At 36.0% G+C, this 16,061-nt stretch overlaps 1 long non-coding RNA gene and 1 other non-coding gene across 2 annotated transcripts; one reads left to right on the forward strand and one right to left on the reverse strand.

Annotated features, from left to right (window-relative positions):
- The first annotated feature begins 2,001 nt into the window (after window positions 1–2,001).
- Window positions 2,002–4,208, forward strand: LOC117063857. Its single transcript, XR_004429125.1, has 3 exons — window positions 2,002–2,677; window positions 3,506–3,568; window positions 4,196–4,208. It is a non-coding gene; the product is annotated as an uncharacterized LOC117063857 (long non-coding RNA).
- Window positions 4,209–9,602: 5,394 nt separating this feature from the next.
- On the reverse strand, window positions 9,603–9,709 carry LOC117064313. Its single transcript, XR_004429376.1, has one exon. It is a non-coding gene; the product is annotated as a U6 spliceosomal RNA (small nuclear RNA).
- Window positions 9,710–16,061: the final 6,352 nt, after the last annotated feature.

Genomic DNA, 16,061 nt, shown 5'->3' on the forward strand with positions numbered 1-16,061 from the left:
ACCTATTAGATGATACTCTTGTAGGTGACTAATTGTTGGGTCTTGTTTTTTAAATTCATTTTGCCAGCCTTTATCTTTTAAGTGGAGGAGTTAGGCCATTTGCTTTCAAGTTAATATTGATAAGTTTTCCTCCACTTGTAATTTGTTGATAGCTAGTTGCTTTGTAATCTCAATTGTGTAATTGCTTAATAGGATCTGTGAACTTTGTACTTAAGTTTGCTTTTATGATGGTGCATCTTGCCCTTTTATTTCCATGTTTAGAACACCTTTGAGCATTTCTTGTAGGACCAGCTAGTTGTGATGAATTCCCTTAATGTTTGCTTGCCTGGAAAGACTTTATTTTTCTTTCATTTATGAAGCTTATTTAGGCAAGATAGAGCATTCTTGGCTGGCATTTTTTTTTTCTTCAAGAAGGCTGAAAATAGGCCCCCAATTTCTTCTGTTTATAAGGTTTCTGATGAGAAGTTCACTGTTAGTCTGATGGGGTTTTCTTTATAGGTAGTTTGATACTTCTCTCTAGGTGCTTTTAAAATTTTTTTCTTTCAACTTGACCTTAGATAGTCTGATGACTATGTACCTTGGTGATGTTCTTGTAAAATATCTCCCAGGTGTTCTCTGCACTTCTTATATTTGGATGTCTATATCTCAAGCAAGATCGTGAGAAAACTGACTGCTGTGACACCACCACCAAAGGATCACTAGCAAAGGATCACCACCAAAGGATCTCTAGCAATGGATCCTAACCAAAATAAAAATTCTGAAGTGACAGAAAAAGAATTCAAAATATGGATTGTAAGAAAGCACAGTTCAATCCAAGAGAGGGTTAAAAAAACAACACAAAGAAATCAGATAAGTAATTCTGGATATGAAAGAAGAGATATCTTTTTTAAAAAAACAACTTCTGGAAATAAAAAATTCACTGAAGGAATTTCAAAATATAGCTGAAAGCTTTAATAATAGACTAGATCAAGCAAAAGAAAGAATTTCAGAGCTTGAAGACCAGTCTTCAATTTAACCTAGCCAGAAAACAAATAAAGAAAAAAGGATTTTGAAAACTGAACAAAGCCTTTGAGAAATGTGGCATTATGTAAAGCAACCAAACCTATGAGTTACAGGCATTCCTGAAGAAAAAAAGTTAAAAATTTGAAAAAAAATTTGAATTTTCACTTCTAATTAACAACATTTATTACCCGTTAAAATGTGTTATATGTACTTGATACTACTTAATCTAAACTATTGACTGATTTTTCACCTTGAAAGTTCATCACTTTTGAAGTGATTTTATGTCAGAGATTTGCTTCAAAGTAACAAAACAGAAGAAACAAATGGCGCATGGATGAAGCAAGACAGGCCAAGAATTGAAAATTGCTTAATTTGGGTGATGGGTACATGAGAATTCATTATTTTATTTTCCCTGCTTAGCCAGATACATGCTTAGTAGTGCTATTCCCTTAAAAATAGGTCCCAAGCTTATCTAAGTCAATATGAAAGTTCAAAAATAAACAAACCTAGTTCTAAAATGATCTGGTTTCATGACATTTGAGCAATTTTTAACTATTCCAGGCCTCTGTGTTTTTTGTAGATGGTTATTAGTTAGTTACAATTGACTATCTTGAGGACTTCAGGGGAAAAAGGTATTGTTCTAGAGAAATGTCTTAATCACCATTGAATTTTGAATTTTATTTCACCTTGCTTTATCTGAAGACAAAATAAATTATGTCCTAAGTATATAAATGCCATCATTGTATTAGATATTCAATGTTTATTCTTAGAAAACAATGATACTGGAAAACATGATCCAGAAAGAGACAGGAACACGAATAAAAATGTGAAATGAAACTTTTTTTTTTTTTTTTGAGATGGAGTCTCACTCTGTCACCCAGGCTGGAGCGCAGTGGCAGGATCTTGGCTCACTGCAAGCTCTGCTTCCAGAGTTCACGCCATTCTCCTACCTCAGCCTCCTGAGTAGCTGGGACTACAGGCGCCTGTCACCATGCCCAGCTAATTTTTTGTATTTTTAGTAGAGACAGGGTTTCACCATGTTAGCCAGGATGGTCTCGATCTCCTGACCTCGTGATCCACCCACCTCGGCCTCCCAAAGTGCTGGGATTACAGGCATAAGCTACGGCACCCGGCCTGAAATGAAACTTTAAAGAGAATCCCCAAATCATTAATAGCTAGAGAGACATTGAAGAGTGATCTGGTGCAGATTTTAATGCACATAATCTATTTAGAAGTAGTTTTTTTAACCAACTAGAATATAGTCCAGGAAAGGCATGAAAAAAGCAGTCACTCAGGAAAACTTTCACAGCTATCAAGGAGATTTACTACATGAATGCTGGAGCACAGAGCAACTAATTAAGGTGTTGAAAAGAAGATAGTTGAACCTGGAAAATCTTTGTATTGAGTAACCAAAAAGTAGAGCTTAAAGGAGTGAGCTTGACTTCTGACAAAAGATAGTGAATTAAGTATCTGCTTTTATTTGCTCCTTCCCCAAATCCCATCAAATGGCAATAAAGGATTTTTTTTTTTTTAAGATTCACAAGAAAGAGAAGATTGGAAAAGAAGACCAGGAAATACAATGTTGGAAGTGGGAACGCAGATGGGAAAAGGTAATCCTAAACCAGCAGTGAGGAAGCAGAAGTTCATCTGATTTACACAGAAGAATATATCTAAGGTGAAGGAATGGGCAGTACTAGATTCTTCTGGAAGTGGGACTGAAAAAAGAGATTGAGTAAGGAGGAGTGTTTGAAAGTCTAGGAACTATCCAGGTCCCATATTGCTCCCATAGTCTGATAAACCACCCAAGGACCAGACATTTTTTGACTCTAAAAAAAGAATATTGTTTAAAAAAAATGGAAACAAAGGGAACTTCAGATTCGGTTGAGGTTGGAGGTACTGAACAGAAAATGAAGATTTGGATAATATTTGCATCGTGGATTCTGAGCCAGCCCTCTTCCTACATTCAGGTCCCAGAATATTGGTCTTCATCCTACAAAGAAGAGGTTGGGGATTTTTTTCCAAGGGAATATGATTGGTTCAACAGGAAATATCTAAAAATATGCTGAAAATTTGCAATTTAAATATCTCAACCAGATCACAATAAAGTAAAGCTCAGAATAGACAGACCCTCCCCCACTCTCAGAGGGTATTAGTGCCCCTATTTTAAATAAATGTGAACCTTCAACCCAGAAACATCAGATAACAGGAAAGTATCTGTAGAGATCAAAATAAGCAGAAACAGGCAACATGGAGAACAAATGTGAGGTTGTAAAAAATATACCACAAATTGTTTGGCATTTCTCAGATCGGAGGGGAGAGTCTAATTCCTCTATCCTTGAATATGGGCTAGTCTTAGAAACTTGCTTCTAAAGAATATATTGTGATGATGCTGGGCTGTGTGATCTTTTTAGGCAAGGTTAGAAAAAGTGATGTAGTTCTTACATGATGTTTTCTGTCTCTCTTTCTCTCTCTCATTTTTCTCCATTTATCCTTTGAAACCCAGCCATTATGCTATTAAGAAGTCAAGTATCCACATGAAAAGATGGCATAAGGTATTCTAATCACAGTTCCAGCTGAGATCTTAGCATTAGCCAGTACCAATGATCAGACGTGTGAATGAATGAGAATTCCATCCCCAGTTTTTGAGCCACCTAGCTAATGCCAAGTGGAGTAAAGACAGGCCGTCCTCACAGGGTCGTATCAAAGCTACAGTTCATGAGCAAAATAATTACTATTGTTATATTAAACCAATAATTTTTGAAATGGTTTGTTATGCAGTAATAGAAAAACTTAAACACAGATAATATCCAGGGAGAAGAAATTTTCACAATTTACAATCAATTCCTCTTCTGGCTGAGATGAAGTAATAGGTACCAGATTTATCATCTTGCCTGAAACAGTTGAAATCTGGACAAAATGTATAAAACAATGGTTATTAAGATATTGAAAGTCAGGCAACAAAATACCTTCATCCCTGAGAAAAGGGAGATAAGTGAGGTTAGCTCTACAGTTATCCCAGATTACTACTTAGAGAAAGTTTCCAGACTGTGTTGTAAAGAGAAGGAATTCAGGCAGAGCCTAGTGGTCTCCTGACACTGGGGAAGCAGAGCTGGAAATTTAAGGAGGTCAAAGAGAGTACAGTTTACAGGGCAAGGTACTAGAGGGAAGAGAGCTGGGGGGGGGCAGAGAAGAGAGAGAGAGAAGATACACAAGCTCTGGAGATCTGAGAAGGTATATTCCCTTAGCTCAGTGTTCAGCTGAGTACTGATCAATGCATGCCTATGAGGAAATCACTCAAGGCCAGGGGGAAAAACACACAAAAGGATTATAGTATTATAGTGACTAACCCTCAGAGCTCACCAAAGGCCCTGGAATAGCGACTGTCCCACCAGCCAGAGTGAAACGTCTTGTAATTCACAGAACACAACATAGAGTATAAAGATGGGTGTTGCTTTGGTAGAAGTGCAAAAGTAGCCCTAGATTAGACGCTTCTCTGGTCTCATCTGGCAAAGCTTAAAGGCACAACTTGAAAGGAGTAACCTGTTTCCAAGTAATGTAACTGCATCGAAGATTGGAGCCCAAAATACTTAAAGAAATGCAACAATAGGGCAGGGCGCAGTGGCTCACACCTGGAAATCTAAGGACGCCAAAGAGAGTACAGTTTACAGGGCAAGGTACTAGAGGGAAGAGAGCTGGGGGGCCAAGGCAGGCAGATCACCTGAGGGTGGGAGTTTGAGACCAGCCTGACCAGCATGGAGAAATCCCATCCCTACTAAAAATACAAAATTAGCCGGGCATGGCGCATGCCTGTAATCCTAGCTACTCAGGAAGCTGAGGCAGGAGAATTGCTTGAACCCGAGAGGTGGAGGTTGTGGTGAGCTGAGATCATGCCATTGCACTCCAGCCTGGGCAACAAGAGTGAAACTCTGTCTCAAAAAAAAAAAAAAAAAAGCAACAATATATAGCATCCTAGAAGCTAAAATTCACCATGTGTAGCATGCAATAAAAAATTAGCAGGCATGTAAAAAAGCAGGAAAATATGATGTATAATAAGAAGAAAAATCAATCAACCAAGATTGACAAAGATAATAAAATTAGTAGACTAGGGCATTAAAATAGTTATTACAGCTAAATTCTGTATGTTCAAGAATCTGAATGAAAGATTAAACAAGTTAAATAGAGACTTGAAAGACATTAAAAAAAGACCAAAATTGAATCTCTAGGGATGAAACCTACAATTTATTGGATAAAGAATAAATGGTATGGGATTAGTGCATATTAGAAATTGCTGAAGAAAAGATAAATGAAATTGAAGATATCATAATAGAAATGATCCAAAATGAAACATATAAAGAAAAAAGATGAAAGAATGAACAGAGTGTCAGTGAGTAGTGGGACAACTTCAAGCAGCCTAGCATGCATTTAATTAAAGACTGAAGGGAAAGGAAGGGCAGAAAAAAAATGGAAGAAATGGTTATTTTTTTTTTTTCCAAATTTGGCGAAAATTGTAAACTGCAGGTCTAGGAAGCTAAATAAACCCAAGCAGGAAAATCTTAAGAAAACTACTCCAATGAACATTATAATCATATTGCCTAAAACTAGTGATAGAGAGAAAAAAATTCTTAAAAGTAGTCAGAAAAACAAGACACATTATGTAATGAAGAAAAAAGAGAAGGGTAAGAGCAGATTTTTTGCCATAAACAACGAAAACTAGTGGCAATAGGGCACTGTGTTTAATGTACTAAAAGAAAAAAAAAAAGCCAACTTATAATTCTTTACCCGGCAAAACTACCTTTCAAAAATACCTATAAAAACTGAAAGAATTGATCACTATCAGACCTGCACAATAAGGAATGTTAAAGGAAGTCCTTCAAGCAAAAGAAAAGTGGCATTAGATGGAAATCCTGATCTAAACAAAACAAAGAAGAGCACCAGAAAGGGAAAATATATAAGAAGAGAAAAAACATTTCTTATTATTAAATATTTAAATCTCTAATAGATAATTGAATTGCTTAAAGCAAAAATAATAACAATGTATTATAGACTCACAGTATTTGTAGAATTAAAATGTATGACAAGAGCATAAAGACAGGGAAATAAGTAATGAAAGTATAGGCTTGTGAGATTCTTAAACTGTATGTGAAGTGGTGTAATACCACTTGAAGGCAGACAGAAATAATAAAAGTATGTATTTTTAACCTCTAAATCAATCATTAATTTAAATAATAAATAACTTTGGCTAATTAGGAAAAAAAGATATAAAATGGAAAAACAAACAAACAAAAGTTCCTTCCAAGGAAAGCAGAAAAAGAGAAAAAGGGGAGCAAAGATTAGACATGAAAAAGACAACCCACAGCTGTCCCATGTTTAAACACAACCATATAAAAATATATATGTGTATATATATAAATGTATGTTTATAAAATATGTTTATGTATGTGTCTAAACCCAACCACACAAAAATTTCATTAAATGTAAATTTTTAAAACACCTCAATTAGAAGGCAGACATTGTCAGACTGGATAAAAAAGTAAGACCCTAAAATCAATGGCAACACAAAAATGTCTGCCTTTACCACTTCTATTCAACATTGTAATGGAGGTTCTAGTCAGGACAATTAGGCAAGAAAAAGAAATAAAATGTACCTAGATTGAAAAGGAGGAAGTAAAAGCTATTTCTATTTCAGATGACATAATCTAGTACATAAATAATTGTAAAGAACCTCCCCAAACCCATTTGATCCCACACCTGAGTCCAGCAGAATTGCAAGATACCACATTAATATATAAAACTCAATTATATTTCTATACCCTAGCAAAGAAGAATCCAAAAATGAAATTATAGAAACAATTTCATGTATATGTACATCTTATGGAAATACACAGTTGCTCAAAAGTAACTGAATATTTAGGAATAAATTTAACAAAAAGTGAAAAGCTTTTATTCTGAAAACTATAAAACATGGTTGGAAAAAATTAAGGAACACCTGATTAAATGGAAAAGTATCCCATGTTCATGGAGTGGAAGACAATATTGTCAAAATAGCAATACTTGCCAAAGTTATCTACAGATTCAGTGCAATTTTGTAGAAATTTTACCTGATTTTCTTTTGTAAAAATTGACAAGCTGATCCCAAAATTCACATGGAAATGAGGGAATCCAAATAGCCAAAACAATCTAGGACACATACTTTCTGATTTCAAAACTTACTATAAAGCTACAATAATCAAGACAGTGTAGTATTGTAGTATTCCAGTGAGGCTGGAAATATAGATCAATGGGATAAAAATGAGAATCCAGAAGTAAACTTTTAGATTTGTGATTAACTGATTTTTCGACAAGGGTTTCAAGACCATTTAAAGGGGAAAGAATAGTCTTTCCAACAAATGGTGCTAGAATAACTAGATATCCACACATAAAAGGAAGAAGTTGGACCCACTTCATGCCACAAACAACTCAAAATGGATCAAGGACCTAAATGTATGAGTGAAACTGTAAAACTTTTAGAAGAAAACATTGGTGTAAATATTCATGACTTGGGATTAAGCAATGATTTCTTAGCTGTGACACCAAATGCAGTGAAAGAAAATGAAAGCTAAGTTGCATTTAATCAAAATAAAAAAGTGTTGCACTGTAAAGAACATCATCAAGACAGTAAAAAGAACCCACAGAATGAGAGAAAATATCTGCAAATTATGTATCTAATGAGGGATATGTCTCCAGACTATATAAAGAGCTCTTATAAATTACCAATAAAAAGACAGCCTAATTAAAAATGGGCAAAGAATTTGAATAACTATTTCTCCAAAGATATACAAATGGCCAGTAAACACATGAAAAAATGCTAAATTTCATTAGCCATCAGAGAAATAAAAATCAAAAGTGGAATGAGATACCAATTCATATCCACAAGGGTAGCTATAATAAAAAGATAAACAACAACAAGCATTGCCAAGAATATGGAAGATTTGGAACCCTCATATGTTGCTGGTGGCAATGCAAAATGGTGCAGCTGCTATGGAAAACAGTTTAATAGCTTCTCAAAAAGTTAAACATAGAGTTAGTGTATAACCCAGCAATTCCACTCCTAGGCATCTACATAAGAGAAATGAAAACATACATCCACACAAAAACACACCCCAATGTTTATAGCAATATTATTTATAATAGCCAAAAAGCGGAAACAACCCAAATGTCTATCAACTAACAAATGGATAAACAAACTATATATCCATATATATCCATACAATGGAACATTATTCAGCCTTAAAAAGGAATAAAGTGCTGATGCGTGCTACAACATGGATGAAACTTTAAAACATTATGTGAAGCAAAAAAAGCCAGACACATATTGTACAATACCATTTATATGAAATATCCAGAATAGACAAATCCATAGAGACAGAAAGTATGTTAGTGGCTGCCTAGATCAGTTGCTAGACAGGGAATGGAGAGTGACTACTAATACCTATGTGGTTTCTTTTTTCTTTTGGGGGTAGCAAAAATGTTCTAAAATTAGAGTGTAGAGATGCTTGCTCAACTTTGTAAATATACTGAAAACCATCGAATTTGTATACTTTAAATGGATGAATTTTATGGTGTAGAAATTGTATCTCATAAAGGTGTTGAAATAAATGAATAAGCAAAAAGTGAAGTGAAATACACCATAATCTTGTCTCCCAAAGATGATCAAATATTTTGCAAATATTTATTGGAACTTTTTTGCATTTATCATGATGTATACATATTTTATGATTGTTATTTTTAAACAGGCTTATTCTACAGATACTGTCCAAACATTTTGAAAATCTTATTTTTATGCAGGGAGTACTTTTCATATAAATGTATACATATTTCGGTATTTATAAAGGCTGCAAATTAACCGATTGCATTGGTATATCATAGTTTACTTAAACATTTGTTTTTTGATGAATATTTAGGTAATTTCTGATGATTTCATTTTCAAACAAAGCTCCAATGAATGTCTTTATACATTTATCTTTGAGCAATCATGTATTTCCATAAGATGTCTTCCTTCAATGAGAATTGTCTTCAAAGTTATTTTTATTTTTTATTTTTTATTTTTTTTTTTTTTGAGACAGAGTCTGACTCTGTCGCCCAGGCTGGAGTGCAGTGGCATGATCTCCACTCACTGCAATCTCCGCCTCCTGGGTTCAAGCAATTCTCCTGCCTCACCCTCCCAAGTAGCTGGGACTACAGGCATGCACCACCATGCCTGGCTAATTTTTGTGTTTTTAATAGAGATGGGGTTTCACCATGTTGGCCAGGCTGGTCTCAAACTCCTAATCTCAGGTGATCCACCTGCCTCAGCCTCCCAAAGTGCTGGGATTACAGGCGTGAGCCACCGCACCTGGCGTCAAAGTTATTTTTATAAGAAACTGGGAGACGCTTATTAGCTGCTGCTAGCTACCTAACAAACTGTAAGCTCTCCACATTTCTGTTCTGTCTCTTAAAGCCCATCTGTTGTCTGAAGTGTTTTTTTTTTTTTTTCATCTTTTAAGTTCCGGGGTACATGTACTGGATGTGCAGGTTTGTTGCATAGGTAAACATGTGCCATGGTGGTTTGCTGCACAGATAAAAAAAATATAGAACGCTTTACAAATTTGCATGTCATCCTTGCGCAGGGACCATGCTCATCTTCTCTGTATCATTCCAATTTTAGTATATTTGCTGTCGAAGTGAGCACTGAAGTTTTTTTCTTAATACATAAATTACCTTTTTGAAAAGGGGAGGTATTTTTTTCATATCCATGAATATTTTCATTGTTATTGAGTGTATCAATTATTAAATATATTCACCATATATTATCTAACTGATTTACATTTTGGACATAGCTACTAAAAACAAAACAAAACAAAACAAAACTTGCTAGTCCAAATAGTTAAAGCCCAAAGCTAAGATACTCAGTAATTGTTTGGGGGGTTAAAGGGTATACATTATTCAATTGAGGTTCTGATGAACTAGTGTACACATACTGTAAATTTAAGCTGTCCCTAGCCATTACTAACTTGTGTAACCGAACTTTACATAGATGATTTTTGTTATGAACTCTGGCATTGCCATAGTTTGCAGTCAATATTGAATGAGGCTTCTCAATTCTTGCTCTTTTCTTTCTTAGATAAGTGAGCTATGATATTAGTCAAATAACTGCCTAAAAATTAATTTCCAAATGGTAATCATACTTGATCTTTAAAGGAAAAGATTAACACTGAAACCAACATGTATATTGGTCCTTACAACTTTAGATATATGTGACTTCATGAAAAGAATTCCCATTTTAATTAATTTGCTAAGGGTTATTAATTAATCTGTACTTATGTCCTAAGTTAAAGTGGATATGATAGAAAATAGATGATAGATAACACACAGTAAATGTTATTTCTATTGCATAATTAATGCTCAAATATATACATATATAATACATACGCAGAAGTTTTGATGGCATTCTTAGTGCATCATAATACTATTGCCCATAAAATTAGTAGTCCCCCCATTTTCGACCTAAACTAAAATTGCATTTTGAATTGTGATTCAGACTTCTTTCCGCTTACCAAGAAAGAAAAAATAGACATCCATATTCACTGAAATAGAGAAATTTGTATCAAAGTGTGAGGAAGTAAACTGACTTTATTTGTTTAAAGAGAGAGCAAAGGGTGATAGATCATTTTAGTCGGGCTGATATAAAAGTTGCCTTCCAAGGACACAATTAACAAATACCAAGATGCTTAATTTTAAACTACAGCACCTACCTGTAGTTTGTATATTTTTATACTACTTTATTGACTAAATCCATTAAATATTTTCCTTTAAATTACTTGTATTCATTTTTAGAGTTATTCCAATTCTGAGTATTTTAGTTCTATTATAAAGTGTTAAATCTCTAAGCAGAAAATTTATGACTGTTTTTCTGATAAATGTCTAATCATGATCCAGAAAACTTTGATTTAGTATATAAATATTAACTTTTTATTCTATTGTATGTAATTCTTTCATAGACTTCTTGCAGAAAGGGAATGATTCTCAGGAAAGAGATTTGAGTTGTTCCCTGGGAAGGTAATGCATTTCACCTACTCTTCAGTTAAGTTATGGATGGCATTCAACAAGAGCAAATAGTGACACATTTTCTATCTTCTTCATCTGTCACTGTGCTAGGTTGTCTCAAGTAGAAAAATTGTCCTCACTTTAAAAATAATTATGTAGAAGCTTGACTTTGGCATAGGTTAAAATTTTCCCAGATCTCAGCTATGACAGTTAGCATTCCTCTAGTTTGAAAGTTAACAAAAATCCTGGCATTTATCTGTAAGGAAAAATGTAGGCTCTTTCTCCCTATTCAGTTTTCAAAGTACAGTTGACCCCTGAACAACTTAAGAGTTTGGTGCTGAACCCCCACGCAATTGAAAATCCACGTGTAACTTTTGACTCCTTCAGAAATTAACTACTGATAGCCTACTGTAGACCAGAAGCCTTGCTAATAACATAAACAGTCAATTAACATATATTTTGTATAGGTATTATATACTGTATTCTTACAATAAAATAAGCTACCGAATAGAAAATGTTATTAAGAAAATCATAAGAGCTGGGCGTGGTGGCTCACGCCTGTAATCCCAGCACTTTGGGAGGCCGAGGCGGGTGGATCACGAAGTCAAGAGATTGAGACCATTCTGGCCAACATGGTGAAACTCTGTCTCTACTAAAAGTACAAAAATTAGCTGGGCATGGTGGCGCTTGCCTGTAGTCCCAGCTACTCGGGAGGCTGAGGCAGAATTGCTTGAACCCGGTAGGCAGAGGTTACAGTGAGCTGAGATCACCCCTCTGCACTCCAGCCTGGTGACAGAGCAAGACTCCATCTCAAAAAAAAAAAAAAAAAGAAAAAAAAAGAAAATCATAAGGAAGATAAGACACAGTTATAGTACTGTACTGTAGTTATCACAATTGTAAGTTTACATCATCTGTTTACAAGATGAATTGTCTGTCTGAGACGGTGGGCAAGTGCAGCAGCAGACCTCATTCCACAGCAATATATCAAGCAGTGCAATGTTTTCTTGTAATGTTATGACTTTTCTCTGTTCTTGGGAGCACTTGCAGCATCCCTAGTGGCACTGTATATGGATCCCATGGTGTTCTTCATGGTTTACAATGTTGCACTAAATACAATGAAAGATACCTAGAACTTTGAGAGGTCACTTTTTACTGTGGTAATGCAATATACTGCAGAGATGAACTGTTCACGCAAAGATGATTAGCGTCACATAGGGTTTTAAGTGGATACTTGCAACACTTGAACTCACCTCAACCGCAACAGGAGGTGGCGATGAAATTATTACAGTAGTACAGTATGCAGCATGGTTAGCTTTATGCGGTTATGATGTAGTACTACATCTTTATGTTTGTTTATGTGAATGGTGCCATGTATAATGTTTGTGTACCTAAGTTTTGGTAAGTTTTAACATTTTATAATAAATTCATATATATTTTATGGTAGTAAGTGATAAAATAAACTAGTATCTACATATATTTTGTGCATTTGTGACATACCTTTTTTCTTAATCTTTTTGATATTTCTAAGCTACGCTCTTTGTGAGTTTTTTGGAATTGTCACAAATCTGCAAAAATTTTTCCAGTATATTTATTTTTAAAAATCTGCTTATAAGTGGATGCACACAGTTCAAACCCATGTTATTCAAGGGCCAGCTATAGTCTGATTTCGTAGAATCGTGGATGTTCAAGTTAGATGGAACTTTAGACATAATCCAGTTTGAAGCTATCATTGTACGTATGAAGACACTATTTGAGGGAGATGATATAATGTGTTCTGGGTCAAATGAATTAGTGGCTGAAATAGGACAGGAATCCAGGGTTTTTTTTTTTTTAATTTATTTCAAGTCCTTTTGATCTTTTCTTTTCTGAAGAATATGTGTGAACTAGATGACTTCAAGGTTCTTTCCAGCATTGGGATGTTGTGGAGTAGATTACCGTTGAGGAATTTTTATAAACTTGGCCTTGTTTCAGTTGTGGTAAATTTCTGAAAGAATGCAGTTGTTTCCCTTGAATTCTATAAAATTCCAGAGAGATTATTCTACAGTTAGCAGGTTGTTGTTGTCAATGAGCTGGACCATGCCATTGTAAGGGAATACCAATTCTAGGCTGTAAATGCCACTGGATAGATCCACTGGGTCCTGGACTTCGTGAAAAGATCTCAGGGAACTAATTATTGTGGGTGAGTTTCTCTTTGGAGCAGCTAGTTTACTCACAAAAAACAAAGGGTATTACTATTATCTGAGAAACAGAAAACAATATCAGCCTTCTGGGTCCTGCCTATTTTATAAGGCATAAGTATATAATTAAATATCACTGAGTTCAGGTTCAGATAAATGGCATGGTTCATTAGAGGAGATCAGACTTGTTCAGAGTGGTGTGGCCATAAACTGTGGCTTGGGTCAATAGGGCAACAACACTGTCAGTTACCTTGCATCATGACTTGCATTAATGGTGGTCACCTAATTAGCTAATACCATTTTTAGCAGCACTGACATGATGGCTCTGGATTATACTGGTAGGACACTGACTTGCGTGTTCTAATTCCTCTACCTGCTAATTGGAACTATTCTTGATTTGAACATAGATGTTGATATTTAGAAGATAAATTTAGCCTATTGGATAAATACTGATTGGAATTGTGGATTAGAGGATTGGTGATTGGGAATGCTTTCAGCCCCTGGGAAATAAAAGTTTCTGCTTGGACAGGATATACATTTTTATTATTGATTTTTATCAGGCAGGGGATTCTGAGAAGGAGGAGAATTGCCTTGCTCGGAAAGTAGTGAGTGAGCAAGGTAGTGAGCAAGGCTGAGCCTCTCAGTGGCTGCCCATTTGTCCCACTCTTATAGCTCCTGAAAGAAAAGTCAGGAAACAACAGGTGCTGGGGAGGATGTGGAGAAATAGGAACTCTTTTACACTAGTTCAACCATTGTAGAAAACAGTGTGGCGATTCCTCAAGGATCTAGAACTAGAAATACCATTTGACCCAGCCATCCCATTACTGGATATATAGCCAAAGGATTATAAATCATGCTGCTATAAAGACACATGCACACGTATGTTTATTGTGGCACTATTCACAATAGCAAAGACTTGGAATCAACCCAAATGTCCATCAGTGACAGACTGGATTAAGAAAATGTGGCACATATATACCATGGAATACTATGCAGCCATAAAAACGGATGAGTTCGTGTCCTTTGTAGGGACATGGATGCAGCTGGAAACCATCATTCTCAGCAAACTATTGCAAGAACAGAAAACCAAACACTGCATCTTCTCACTCATAGGTGGGAATTGAACAATGAGATCACCTGGACACAGGAAGGGGAACATCACACACCAGGGTCTTTTGTGGGGATGGGGGAGGGAGAGGGATAGCATTAGGAGATATACCTAATGTAAATGATGAGTTAATGGGTGCAGCACACCAACATGGCACATGTATACATATGTAACAAACCTGCATGTTTTGCCCATGTACCCTAGAACTTAAAGTATAAAAAAAAGAAAAGAAAAGAAAAGAAACAACTCAAGAAAACTCAGAACACCAAAAATATTCAGCACAGTACTTGGGAGTTATTTGACATTCTGGCATCTTCTTTTCTGACTCTCACATGCTATTTAAAGCCCTTGCTCACCAAGAAACCACAGAGGAAGAAGAGGTGGACACAGGCACAAATCCTAGAAAGCTATTACCTTTTGAATAATACATCAATCCACCTGGGTCACCATGAACCTCCAGTGTTTTCCACTGGGTATAAGTGATTTACCTTCTTTCCAGTTGCTTTGGTCCTTTATGAGACCAGTTTCTTAGTATTTCTTTCCTTGATGTGAGGCTGTCCCTAACTAGTATTTCCCTTTGCCTAAGGAGCTGCAGCTGTTTTGATATTCCCCAGAACCATCTTCTCCCTGTCTCCTCCACGTCATGCTTGGGAAAGGAAAAGCAACTTCCTTCCTTGGGGAACCCTAATATTTATATTTCTATTTTGAGACTGAATTCAGTACGTTTTGTCATGTTGTCACTAACTGTAATAAAGACAGAAGAACCCCTCTCCATATAGTCTTGAAGAGGAGGGGAGCGTGGCTAGAGGAAATTAATTGATTGACATAGACTAGAAGCACAAAAGCTACCTCAACGCAACTGTTGTTAATACCTTTCTTCAGTCCTTTTGTTGGTCAGGTGTTTTTTTCATGCACTACAGCCTGAGGTTTCCGAACTTAGTGATTTTCTCCCTAACCAAAAGGCCTAAGGAATGACCGTTTGGTATTCCTTGGGCCCTTTGGTGAGGGCATCTGGCCTAATCATGACAAACTGATGAGCTGGCGTCTTCCATAGAGTGGAACAAGGACTGTTGGCTGAGAAAAGAGTGAATCTGAAGCGAGGACAGAGTTGGCTCATGGAACATTTTATCTGTTCTCTAAGTTTCTTGTCCCAGTACGTCAACAAATTTGTTTTTGCTTAAAGACTTTCCCACACGAATGTCTGCCAAGTTCAGATGACTGCTTTTTTAGATTGATCTTGGTTTTCTTGGAACAAGAGCTGAAATTATATAATAAGCTCTGTTGGTCTCAGTGAGAAAAAGTTGGGAGATTCTATTTTCACATACATTAGACAGGTCTGGGCATAGAAGAAAGAAGGGCCTGAAAATGAGGTGGGTGAGTGTGGGAGGTGGGAGGAAAGAACTAGTTAAAGGAGATTTCACTTGTGTCTACTTTTCCCACTTGTTCTGGGCTCTTTGGGTCACTCAGAAGTAAGGCACTGGGGCTGCAATGCTCCATGTTGAGATACACTCTGACCACACTCTCAGTTGACTTACCCTAGGCCAGTGTGTTAGAAAAGGGTCTTTAGCTTCCTGACTTCTAGAGTGGTAGCAACATTGCCAATATTCAGAGCAGCTCCAGAGTGTACATTCATGGACTGGAAGGTGCTTCCCTCTGAAACATAAAAAACATGCCATTGTGATGATCTCCTTGCTGGAAGCTACAGTCATCCT

The sequence above is a fragment of the Trachypithecus francoisi genome, unplaced genomic scaffold, assembly GCF_009764315.1.
Source record: "Trachypithecus francoisi isolate TF-2019V2 unplaced genomic scaffold, Tfra_2.0 Lachesis_group19, whole genome shotgun sequence".
NCBI lineage: Eukaryota > Metazoa > Chordata > Mammalia > Primates > Cercopithecidae > Trachypithecus > Trachypithecus francoisi.